Genomic DNA, 12,500 nt, shown 5'->3' on the forward strand with positions numbered 1-12,500 from the left:
GATGACCTGAGTCCAGGCGAGAGGAACAAAGGAAGGTGGTGTGTGTATGTGTGTGTGTGTGTGTGTGTGTGTGTGTGTGTGTGTGTGTGTGTGTGTGTGTGTGTGTGTGTATGTGTGTGTGTGTGTCTTTGTAACTCGACCACTGAGGGAGAGGCGACCAGAAGACCAAGGCAGAGGGAGCTGGTAAAAAGATGAAGACTAAGACACGTGAAGGTAAGATGAATGGACTGGGACGTGAAGGCACTGCACTGTTTAATTCAGTGTGTGTGTGTGTGTGTGTGTGTGTGTGTGTGTGTGTGTGTGTGTGTGTGTGTGTGTGTGTGTGTGTGTGTGTGTGTGTGTGTGTGTGTGAGTGTGTGTAATGAAGGAAGGAAAGGAAGTGAATGAATAAGAGGGAAAGAATTGAAATTGGTTGAAAAATGAGAGTAAATTCCAGCAAAAGAGATTTAGAGAGAAAAGAATATATATATATATATATATATATATATATATATATATATATATATATATATATATATATATATATATATATATATATATATATATATATATATATATAAAGTGGAAAAAATGAAAATAGGTGCCAAAAAAGAGAAAATCAAAGTAAAAGAAAATAGGGAGAAAACAAGAAAATGTAAAAAAAAAGTGATAAAAAACAGAAAAATAGTAGAAATCTAATCAAAGAATTGAACCGAGTTGAAAAAAAAAGAAAAAGAAAAAAAGTGGAAATGCAAGGAAGAGAAAATACATTAATCTTAAAAAAAAAAAAAACACCGCAATGTTCAGCAGAATGGAAATTAAATGAACGAAGAAATGAAGGAAGGGAACATGAAGGGAAAGAGGGACGAGTGGCAGCTTGGAATATTAGATTAAAAACAAACTAAACCTGCGAAAAAGGCAATACGATAAAACGCGAAATAACAACATTTTTTGACCACGCGTCACGATATAATGAAAACAGTGACGTGAGAACATTACAAATTACATCTCACGCAGCATTGCACAGATGGAATGGTGGACGGAACTTATTAGCGGCCATGGAAGCGGGGCGGAATACTGAGCGACAACACGCCAATGGAAAACGACACCAGACTCATTACTTTTTAACGAAACATCATTCAAGGAAGTAAAAAAAAAAAAAAAAAAAATAGGTATTTTTTTTTTCAACGAAACTTCAATAGAAAGTTAAGAAAAATATAATCATATGTAATATTTAATTATTTTTAACGAAACATCATTAAAGTGGGTTAAAAATAATCAGGTGTTTTTTTCAACGGGACATAAATAGGAAAAAAAAAAAAATATATATATATATATATATATATATATATATATATATATATATATATATATATATATATATATATATATATATATATATATATATATATATATATATATATAACATTTATAATTTACGAGTCCCCCCGCCAAAGAACATTTCATCAAAGAAAATTATGACCAACAGTTACCGAGAGTAATTACATGCAACAGATTTTTCAACGAATCATTAGTGAGATATAATTACAGAAAACAATTAACTGTAGCAATCTTTCACAAATCACACCCAACTCACTTAAAAAAAAAAAAAAAGATAAAAGAATATGCATAAAACAGCACCTACTGACGAAAACACTAAAAAAAAAAAAAAATAAAATAATTACTTCCAAAAAATTCGTGGAACACAAAATAATTTTACGAAAAAAAACATGGAAAATGAAAACTTACACACCACGACAAGAAAAAAAAAAGCATAAAATTCTAACAAAATACATTCATGGTAAACTAAAAGCATGATGAGCGATAAATTTAGAGTCACAAAGCAGCGCAGCACACGGCCAATATTAACAGGTCATCCTCATTTTACGTAGATTTCCCTGACGGGCTCGGTGACTCGCGGGGAGAGGAAGTACGCGAGGGAGGGAACCAGATATTGCAAATTAATTAGCTATACATATTTACTGCAGGTATGCGGTGAATACATAATGAGGTCAGGGAAGGGTCGGGAAAAGCAATGAAATGAGAAAAGGTCGCTCGAGGCTTCAAATTAAAGTTTAGGGAAACAAAGAGAAAGAAAGATTTGAAAGAAAGATTACAAGGAAGTCGTGATTCGTGTAGTAATGAAGAATTGTTTTAACTATTTGGGAGACCGGCCGAATTAAAAAGAAAAAAAAAGAAAAGTTAAAAAAAGTTGGCTTGTAATGATGTTCCCAGAAGAAAGAAGAAGGAAATGTGTGTGAAAGGTCATTGTAGATTTTAGAGTGCCTTAAGACCCTTTCTTGAAACAGTTCCAATCGTAAAAAAAGATGATGAAAAAAAGTGACCTAAAATAACAAAAACGAAAAAAGAAAAAAAATAAGAGAAACATTAGTGATTAAAAGAGAAAGAAAGAAAAACCTGAAAGGAGATAACGAGAAAGTCGTGATTCGTGTAGTAATCAAGAACTTTTTTACGTATTCGGAGACCAGCCAAGGGCAAAAAAGGAAAAAGAGTAGAGATTAAAGAAAGCCCACTCATAATGGCGGGTTCTCAGAAAGGAACAAGACTGAGAGGAGAGAGATAGGTCAGTTTAAATTCTGAGATATCTTGATGATCCTCTCTTGAAGCAGCTTAAGTTGTGTGTGAGAGAGAGAGAGAGAGAGAGAGAGAGAGAGAGAGAGAGAGAGAGAGAGAGAGAGAGAGAGAGAGAGAGAGAGAGAGAGAGAGAGAGAAATTTCCATCGACTTTCTCCGCTTGATTCTTGAAATTCGGGGGAAAAAAAGGGAAAGAGGAAGGAAAGAATGAAAAACGGCCGGAAATTACTAGGCGCAGAATGGAAAAAAACTTCGGTCTCATGGGAAAAGGAAGGTATAATGAGGGAAAAAAAAATAAAAAGGTATGATAAGAAAAATAATCAATATGGCGACAGTAGAAAAAATAATAGTAAAAAGTTATTAATATTTTCAAATTTTAACTATTTTTTCCCGGGGATCCTTTTGATTTCACGTTTATTAATTTTCAAGTGAGAGGGAGAGAGAGAGAGAGAGAGAGAGAGAGAGAGAGAGAGAGAGAGAGAGAGAGAGAGAGAGAGAGAGAGAGCATACCCTTTGAATAGTCTCCCTTAATCTTGTGGGAATACGTTGGCGAGACAATTCAATAAGATGCTGAATGGAGGAGGAGGAGGAGGAGGAGGAGGAGGAGGAGGAGGAGGAGGAGGAGGAGGAGGAGGAGGAGGAGGAGGAGGAGGTGGTGGTGGTGGTGGTGGTGGTATTGGTCGAGGTAGTGGTGGCGGACGAAGAAGAAGAAAGAGAAGAAAAGAAGAAACGAAGAGAAGGAAGGAAAGAAAGAAGGATGAAAGGAAGTAAGTAAGGAAGAAAGATAGAAGAGAGAAAATAAAAGAAAGAAGAAAAGAAAAGTAAGGAGAAGAGGAATGAGAAATAAAAATAGATATATGAAAAAAAACGAAGGATGAAAATGGAAAGAAAACTGAATGAACAGCATGACAAAATTGGAAAGGAAAAGCAAGGAAAGTAAAAAAATAGGACAAGGAAGAAAGAAAGAGAGGAAGGGAGGGAGAGCGGACGGAAGGAAGGAAGGAAGGAAGACGCTGAAGAGAGAGATGACGGAAGAGAGAAAGAAGGACAGGAAAAATAAAAGGGCAGGAGGGATGGAGGGAGACAGGAGGAGAGGAAGCAAAACGATGTGGAAAACTGGGAGAAATAGCAGCGATGGATGGAAGGGGAAGAAAATATAGGAATAAATGATGAAAAATAGCACCGCAGATTGAAGTGTCACGTACATTCTGGGCAGAAAAACGCCAGAGAGAGAGAGAGAGAGAGAGAGAGAGAGAGAGAGAGAGAGAGAGAGAGAGAGAGAGAGAGAGAGAGAGAGAGAGAGAGAATAACACCATCCATATTGACACACACACACACACACACAGCTGTATCAACACTTGTGGGGCAGCAGAGCGTAATAAAAGATAACCACTACACAGGAATGGCAGCGGCGACAGCTTCTCTATGATGTGGCCTCGGCAGCCGCACGGGGCTTCCCTGCTGCAACGAGGTGGAGGCGCCGTGTAGCAAGCGTCTCATAGGGCGACGGAAGCATTGGGTACGGACTGAGGTGTAGAGGTGAGGAAGTATTGTAAGTATAGAGGTCTGGAAGTTATTGTGAGTATAGAGTTTACGAAAGTTTTTAGTATAGATGTGAAGAAATTATTTTAAGTATATTTACTGTAGTACCATAATTTTTTTTTTTTCCGCAGGTATTGAGTGGTTGTCACGTGTAGGCCTACTCTGTTCTAGATTTCTTTAGGTTTATGTTTTTAGAGCATGTTTTTATGGTGTGTTTAGCAATGATTGGTGGAGTAAAGAATCGATGTGCCTGTCTGTCTACTTGTCTACCTGTCTACCTGTCTGTCTGTCTACCTGTCTGTCTGTCTACCTGTCTGCCCCACTCCTCTCTCTCTACCTTGCTAATTGCTCTTCAGACGTCCATCAGTCTACCTTTATACCATCAACTCTCTCGAACTAATTAATCTGGCTGAACACCTGTCCTCCTCAGACACGGGTATGGAGGCTTGGTGGGCGCAGACCGGATGCCTAATTGGATCTCTTTGCTTCCGGAGACACCCTCAGGCCAGGTGACTTTGGACAGGTGAATCTGCGGCTGGCAGGTGTTCTCGCGCCAGGTAGGTGGAGGAGAGGCCGACTGGCTGGGTACGATTCTGTATAAGGCGGATACAGTTAAGTATTTTATTTCGACGTTTAAAGGTGACTGGCTAAGGGTTACAAAAAATATATGAGATGAGACGACTCCTTTAATTGCCGTTTCTGAAAATATTCATCAAAGAAAGGGCTCCAATAACGTCGATCGGTTTAGTTAAAGCGCCATGGTACTGCTTTCTTGAAACCCTAGTGGTCGTAGGAAATGGAAAAAATAAAATCAGGCGGAGAGCTTCTTAATTTACCAGTGAAATGGATGAAAAAAAAATGAAGATACTGCTTAACTCTTGCATAAGTTAAGTGAATAAAGTAAGAGACTTGCAACTTACGGACGGTAGAGGTAAAAAAAAAAATACAAATAAAGAAGTAAGACACAATTTATTTATTTTTTTTCGTTTGTCTCTCTTTTTCCAGATTAGCTTTGTAAGATCAACGATTCAATTGACAAAGGTTCAGATTTTTCTCCTCCTTGAAGTATGCGGCGATAAGTTACCTTCCTCTTGGCTGGGCAGAGAGAGTGATGTTGAGACCGCTATCATCATCCTCCTCCTCCTCCTCCTCCTCCTCTTCCTCCTATACATCACGTGAGAAAAGATGAGAAATCGAAGCAGGAAGATGAATGTGTCAAAATGCTGGAGGAGGAGAGTGGAGGAGCGAGAGGCACGTGGAAGAATGCAGGACGTAAGTGAGAGAAAAAAATATCGCGGGGAAGGGACGAAGAACGTGGAGGAGGCGAAAAAAAAATACTGGAAAGAAAAAAAAAAAAAGAAAAGGAGGGTGGGGACTTGAGGAGGAGTGTGAGTGGTAGATGGACAAGCAATTTCACCACCAAAATTGCTTATGTGTTGGAAAATAGGAGAGGGAGACGATGCTGCGGTGTTTTGTGTTTTAATGGGAGAGAGAGAGAGAGAGAGAGAGAGAGAGAGAGAGAGAGAGAGAGAGAGAGAGAGAGAGAGAGAGAGAGAGAGAGAGAGAGAGAGAGAGAGAGAGAGAGAGAGAGAGAGAGAGAGAGTATGATGAAAGGTTTCAAAGACGTCATTAATTAAAGCTTCTCACTCATTCCCTCTCTCGTATAAAATTTCGCATAATACGATTAACCTTCAGAAGAATGTTTTATGCATAAGGCAAAGAGAGAGAGAGAGAGAGAGAGAGAGAGAGAGAGAGAGAGAGAGAGAGAGAGAGAGAGAGAGAGAGAGAGAGAGAGAGAGGCTCGGGGGTGGGAGCAAAGAGGCCGACGTAAATGAGGATGAAGGAAAAACTTGCGAGAAAAGATCAAAGGTGACAGATGAAGAGCGGAAACAAAGAGAGGAAATAAGGACCCTTGAAACTTTAGACACGGAACAAAAAAAAAAAAAAAAAGCAAAAAAGACGAAGATTGACAGGAAATAAGGATCCTGGAAATCTCAAAAATGAAATAGTGACAAAGAACGAAATAATTAATAGGTAAGAAAACAGGGAGAAAATAACGATATTGAAAAATCATTACACACAAAATAATAAGAATTTCAAGACTAAAGGGGTGACAAAGAAGAATGGAAACTTCGACAATATTATAACTTCAAGAACAAACGAAACAAAACATCAATAATAAAACAAAATCAATTTATTTCCAACTTTACGACCAGGAAAAACAAAACAAAACAAGGAAAGAAGATAAAGAAGAATAACACCATGATAAAGAACAAATATTAACAGACAAAACATGAAGAAATAAGATTTTTTTCTAAATTTACTATCAGAAAAACAAACAAACAGCGAGAGATGATAAAAGAAGAATGAAAGCAGAGAAGGGAGGGAAGGACTGAGGTAAGGAGGGAGGGAGGAAGGGAGGGAGGAGGGGCAAGGAAGGAAGGGTACGAGCTGGATCAATACAGTGACTGACCTAATAAACCCGGGCTCAGGTGGTGCTCATCATTATCACCCTCACCTGCCTCACTGCTATTTTGCTGAACTCTCCGTGGGAACCCTGGATGGATTACAGGTATCAAGGTGTAGCGTTTATATTTTCTGCCTTCTATGAACCCCGGCAAGTCTATTCCCCTGTACCCTTATCCAATTATACAAAGCAGGGTTAAGCTAATGTGGAATGAATACTGGATACAGGCTATAAAATCAGTTAAGGATGCAAAAATAATATACCGTTCTAATAAAAGATTAAAAAAAAAGGATAATAAAAAATGTGTAAGCAATGCAAAGGAAAGGATGAAGAATCAATGTCGATGATGTGAAATAATATAGGGAATAAAATTTTTTGTCCATTATAAATCTACTTAAAGACAAAAGCAGAATTCTATAAGAGGTTTTTAATGAAGATCCAGTTGTATACTCAAGCCCTCTCATCGACCCCACAAAAAAAAAAAATAAATAAAGAAATATAAAAAAAGATACTAGTAAGATGAATATATTTCATTGGTGAAGAAAATCCCCGAGTGACTAATTAAAAACACGCTCAGGGAATTGGAAGTTTTCTTTGTTCAACATTTTCAGGGCGGCAAAAGGAAGGTCACGATCTTTTTCTTTATACACTTACAACAATTGGTTTACGTACAGATGAAATACTACACTCTACTTTTGGGCCCCTTGTGTCTTTCCTTGTGTGGGTGAGAGTCAGAGGCGAGCAGCGTAACGAAGCAGCTCAACAAACGAAACATTTGCAGCCAGACCAGATTTCGTGCTGCCCATGAACAGCTAACTCACTCCTCGATCAGCAAGACTACTCAGTACATCGCCCGTCGCTTCTCATAGCCAAGGAAGAAATACCAAATATGCAAAACCGTGAGTGTATTTTGCTTGTCTCGTGCCTCTGAGTCCTCGTAAGGGTTATATTAAGTGGAAAGGTAATGGTGGTTGAGGAATTAAATACAAACACACACAATAAGAAAGTACTTGTTATCGAGACAAAAAAGTGGTACAAATAACATCCCATGACATAAACAAGAAAATTAGTAGAATAAGTTGTTACATTTACATAATCGCAAGAAAATTAGTTAGAAGAGTTGCCTATTAGTGAGAAGCTGAAGTAATGGCAGTAACAATAGTAGGCAGCAGTGGTGGTGGCGGTAATCTTAATAGTAATGGTGGTGGTGTTGGTGACGTAGAAGTATAATGAGAGCGGGTAATCTTAATTAATCAACAGTCAAGATTATGCAAATAGTTTCAAAAGTTGTCGGTGCTGGTTCGGTGTTATTAATTTTTGTGGGTCATTGTCGTCGTTGTCGTAATTGTGTGGAGGTGGGATACACAAGGCACAAAGTCGTACATAAGAAAAGAGATAATGACGTAAGAAAGTGTTGAAAAGATAATGGAAAAAAAGAAATGTCAGGATAAGTACAAACGAGGAGATAAATCAACAACATAAAACAAAGAGAATAATTCCAACGAAACGGAAATATTTATGCTTTTTTAGAGAGAGAGAGAGAGAGAGAGAGAGAGAGAGAGAGAGAGAGAGAGAGATGAGAGAGAGAGAGAGAGAGAGAGAGAGAGAGAGAGAGAGAGAGAGAGAGAAAATAAAATAAATATGAATAACGAAAAATACCTTAAGGATAAAAGATGATCCAATAAGAAATAAAAGAAAATGACAGAAAAATATGCGAATTAGTGGAAAATAGTAATATATTAGACAAATCACACACACACACACACACACACACACACACACACACACACACACACACACACACACCCTTACCTCCCACAAACGCATACCCCATCATTTATAAATCTTAACCACATGCAGAAAAAAAAAAAACAGCAGAGGGAAGTACTTAATCACCCCAAACGAGCATTTCATTAACAATCAACCGAGACCTCCAGTCATTATCCCTCCCTTCATTTTTTCGCCTCATCACTATCATTTCCTCTCCCCCTCCCCCTTCTCTTCCTCCTCCTACTTCTCTTCCTCTTCCTCCTCCTCCTCTTCGTCCTCGTCTTCCTTAACGACTCCAGGGCAATTAAGTTCCGTTTACAGCGCCATCATTAATCATAGTTAAGTTCCGCTCTACTCTTCACTAGCCACCTAAGCTCTCTTTTCTCCTCGAGGCTTTGCTGTTGTCCTTTCCATACTTAGTCATTCAGGAAAGGACTCTGAAGGCTCAGAAACGGGTAGAAAATTGATGTTGGTTCTCGATTCTGCCGCCAGGGGTTGTTAATGTTAAAAGGATGTGTGTCAGAGAGTAAGCTGGCCATCTCATTTCTTTTCCTCTTCCTGCGTTTTCTTTTTAGAAGTAAAATTATGAACAGGTCTTTTTCCTCTTCTTTTTTTGTGTGTATTCTTGGCTGGACTCATTAGTAGGTTGAAAAACTATACCAAAAATACTGTCATATTGTTCTCTGAGGATCTAATTCATCGGGAAGGAGAAAGAGGAGTATAGGTTGACTGGTGGTGCCTTGTGCTCCTGAACGGTGTGACAAATTATGCGGAAAAGTTGTCAGTTTAATAGCGTCCTCTAAACGTCTGCCTCGCCAGGACTCGGGAAAGGGGAAGTGTGCGCAGGCTGATGAGACCTGCCAGAAATTTAGGTTATTAGTCAAAACTGCTGTGAATTTCTGTCTTTGAAAGTTGGAGTGAAAGTGTAATTGTGCATACGATGTCGTAAACTCTCTTTAATTAACCTATTTTATTTATTTATTTTTTTCGATCGACTTCAGGTAACATCTTCACATTTTTTTTTTTTTTTGTAATTTTTAGCGCAAATTATTTCAAAACTATCTTTGGATTGATTTTATGTATATACGGATATGACTGTTCACGTCTTTCTGGATAAAAAAAAAATCCGAATTCTGTGCCATCAAACTTAAAAAAAAAAAAAAAAAAAATCCAGGTCTTTCCCCCTTACAAATTGGCTCCTCTTCTTTAAATTTCCTTAGATTTTTCTCAGTTTACCGTCATTTCACTTCACTGTCTCTCACTCCAATAACTGTTACCTCCATTTTCCCTCCATTCATTTTACTGATCAATATAGTATCGTATTTTCCTCATACTTGCTAACAGGTTCCCGCCTCACTTCACTTCCCTCATCATATTTTTCTCCCTGCACGTGGGCGATCCCTCCCCCCCTCCCTCCCTCTCCCATTATCGGTCCATCATTCAGTCTTAATCCTTCCGTGATCGCTTCAAAACAAAGGATTAGATCGCCTTCATCCGTGTTACTTTATCTTATCAAGACTCGATCAAGTGCTAGGGGACAGGAATATTGGAAAAGGTGTTATAAAGGTTATATATGGTTGTTGACACACATACACACACACACACACACACTCTCTCTCTCTCTCTCTCTCTCTCTCTCTCTCTCTCTCTCTCTCTCTCTCTCTCTCTCTTTGAGATATTTATTTTCACAACTATATACTTGATATCGTAATGAACCTGATTTTTTATTTTCGAATGTACCCGTGCAGTTATTCAAAACGTAATGACATATAGCGTAAAAAAATAGCATTAGTTTGTGCATGATCATTGTGTTGTATTTGCCTGCCTGTGTCACTCTAACAGGAATTCCTCATGACAACTAATTGCTCCCATCCTCAAATGGTGCACACACACACACACACACACACACACACACACACACGTGGACAGACAGACAGGTGTAGCAGCTCGTTATTGCAGGCCAGGTGAGATTCATAAAAGAAACATTTAGTGTACATGTCACATTCCACTAACTCTGTGTGACATTTCATTTCGCGTTATGCTTCGGTGAGTCGCGGTGGTGGTGGTGGTGGTGGAGGTGGTGGTGGTGGTGGTGGTGGTCGTAATGATGTTACCAGACAATGAGGTAATTTTAAACTACTACTGCTATTACTACTACTACTACTGCTACTACTACTACTACTTCTACTACTACTACTACTGCTGCTACTACTACTACTACTACTACTACTACTACTACTACTTCTACAGCAGCAACAATTGCTGCTAATACAACAACAACTACTACTACAGTTACCACCATCACTAACAATCTGGTGCTCAGTAATAACACCAGAAGCAGACAGGTAACATCTTTATCATAAGCAGGTAATTTTTTCCCCTCTCAAACTTACCCCCATAAACACGAATTCTGCGGTAAAGTTGGAGCGCTGGAACGAAATACCGCACACACACACACACACACACACACACACACACACCACACACACACACACACACACACACACACACACACACACACACACGCACACACCTTTACATTACCTTCCCGGAATTAACCTGCGTGTGCTCATGACGACTGTAAGATTTAAGCCAAAATTCATGGATCCTAAAGGTAAGCGGCCAGAGGAACACACACGCAGGCAGAGGAAAGATATTAGTGCTTCCGCCACTGCGCAAGCACCTGCTCGCGACCTGCAGCTCATGAGGCGACAGGGAAAGCAACTTAATGTTTCAACTCTTACGTTTAGATATTTTTGGTGGTATTTTGGTAGTGTCTTTGGTGGTGTTGAGCGTTTGGTATATTAAACTACTCATTAGGCGTGTTTGTTTACGAAGATAAGGTAGAATAAAAAGGCAAAGAGCTACATTATAAATTAGCAAAGACCTTTAAAAATTTACATTACTATCTTTCTTGCTCGTACTTCCACATTTATACACAAGTGAGAGATGGAGTCAGATGTAACACCAAAGCGGGGAGCAAAAAAACACACATGACAGACGGATTCAGCTTAATTCCCAACTCAAATTTTAACGTAGGACGTGAAAACTAAACATAGCATACGTGAGTGAATGATGCAGGCGAGTTGGGAACGACTGAAGTGACTGAAGTGACTGAAGTGACGGCCGCAACCTTCAACACCAACACCTGTAATATGTTTAGAACTTCTTCACGCCTTCCTTCCGCTCCAATCCTCTCCCACACACTCCTTCCTCCCACGCCAGACTAACGTAGGTGCGCCTTGGTACACCTTAAAGCCGAGGCGGGAGGCGGGCCAGGTGAGCCACAGGTGGGTCTAGGACGCTGGGTACGTGAGGGAATGATCACACAAGTTCCAGCGAAGCCAAAGACGCCAAATGACAGCTGCTGGTAAACAAAGGGGATTTTCGACGAGCTGAGTCCGGACTTTTGAAATATTGGGAAAAGAAATGACCATAGAATATTAAAAAAAAAAAGTTGAAATATAAAGGAATGTTGTGAAAGAAGCTGCAGTGAGGCCACAAGAGACCAGTGGCAGCAAGAGGGATTCAAAAAGGATTGTGACGAGCAGAATTCGATGCTTCGAAAAATATGGAAATAACGTACCTAGAAAATGCACGTGACCTGGTGAAATATTGGGGAAATTAGAACACTTTTCAGCTGCTGCGTCAGGAATATTTGTAGTAACCTGAAATAAAAAATAATATTAAAAGAAAGAAAAAGGAAAAAAAAAAAAAGATATGCCAACAAAAAAGAAAACGGGAAAATATTTAAACTACCGCGGCAGGAATCATGGTGCAACTTTAAAAGACAACGAAAAAAAAAGAAAAGAAAAGAAATGAAAAAAATACACACACACACACACACACACACACACACACACACACACACACACACACACACACACACACAATCTTAACCAAACGTGGCGGGAATTAAGCGGAGATATTGACCAGCATAGCAGACCAATTCGTAAACATGAATCTTTACGAATCTTTCCATTCTCGGCGCAAGGAAAGCAGGGAAACATAAACCCCCGGAAGCAAGAATAAACCCACTCGATAAACCGGATCACCGACACCTGTGCGAAACATGCTTCAGGAAATGGAAGGTAAACTGTATCAGGATTCTGAGCTGCGGAACGAGATGAGGCGGGCGCCACACATTG

General features: G+C 39.2%; 1 protein-coding gene across 12 annotated transcripts in view; it reads right to left on the bottom strand.

Moving 5' to 3' along the window:
- The window catches only part of LOC135112088 (potassium voltage-gated channel subfamily KQT member 1-like), a 220,795-nt gene that overhangs the window by 160,587 nt on the left and 47,708 nt on the right, over nucleotides 1-12,500 (bottom strand). For 2 of the 12 annotated variants that reach the window (XM_064026038.1, XM_064026039.1), the window contains one exon: nucleotides 11,939-12,020. The exons of the other annotated variants lie outside the window; for them this stretch is intronic. The gene's annotated coding sequence lies outside the window, so the exon portion shown is untranslated. The remainder of the gene's footprint in view (nucleotides 1-11,938; nucleotides 12,021-12,500) is intronic. 12 annotated transcript variants of the gene reach the window in all.

Source organism: Scylla paramamosain, chromosome 23 (assembly GCF_035594125.1).
Source record: "Scylla paramamosain isolate STU-SP2022 chromosome 23, ASM3559412v1, whole genome shotgun sequence".
NCBI lineage: Eukaryota > Metazoa > Arthropoda > Malacostraca > Decapoda > Portunidae > Scylla > Scylla paramamosain.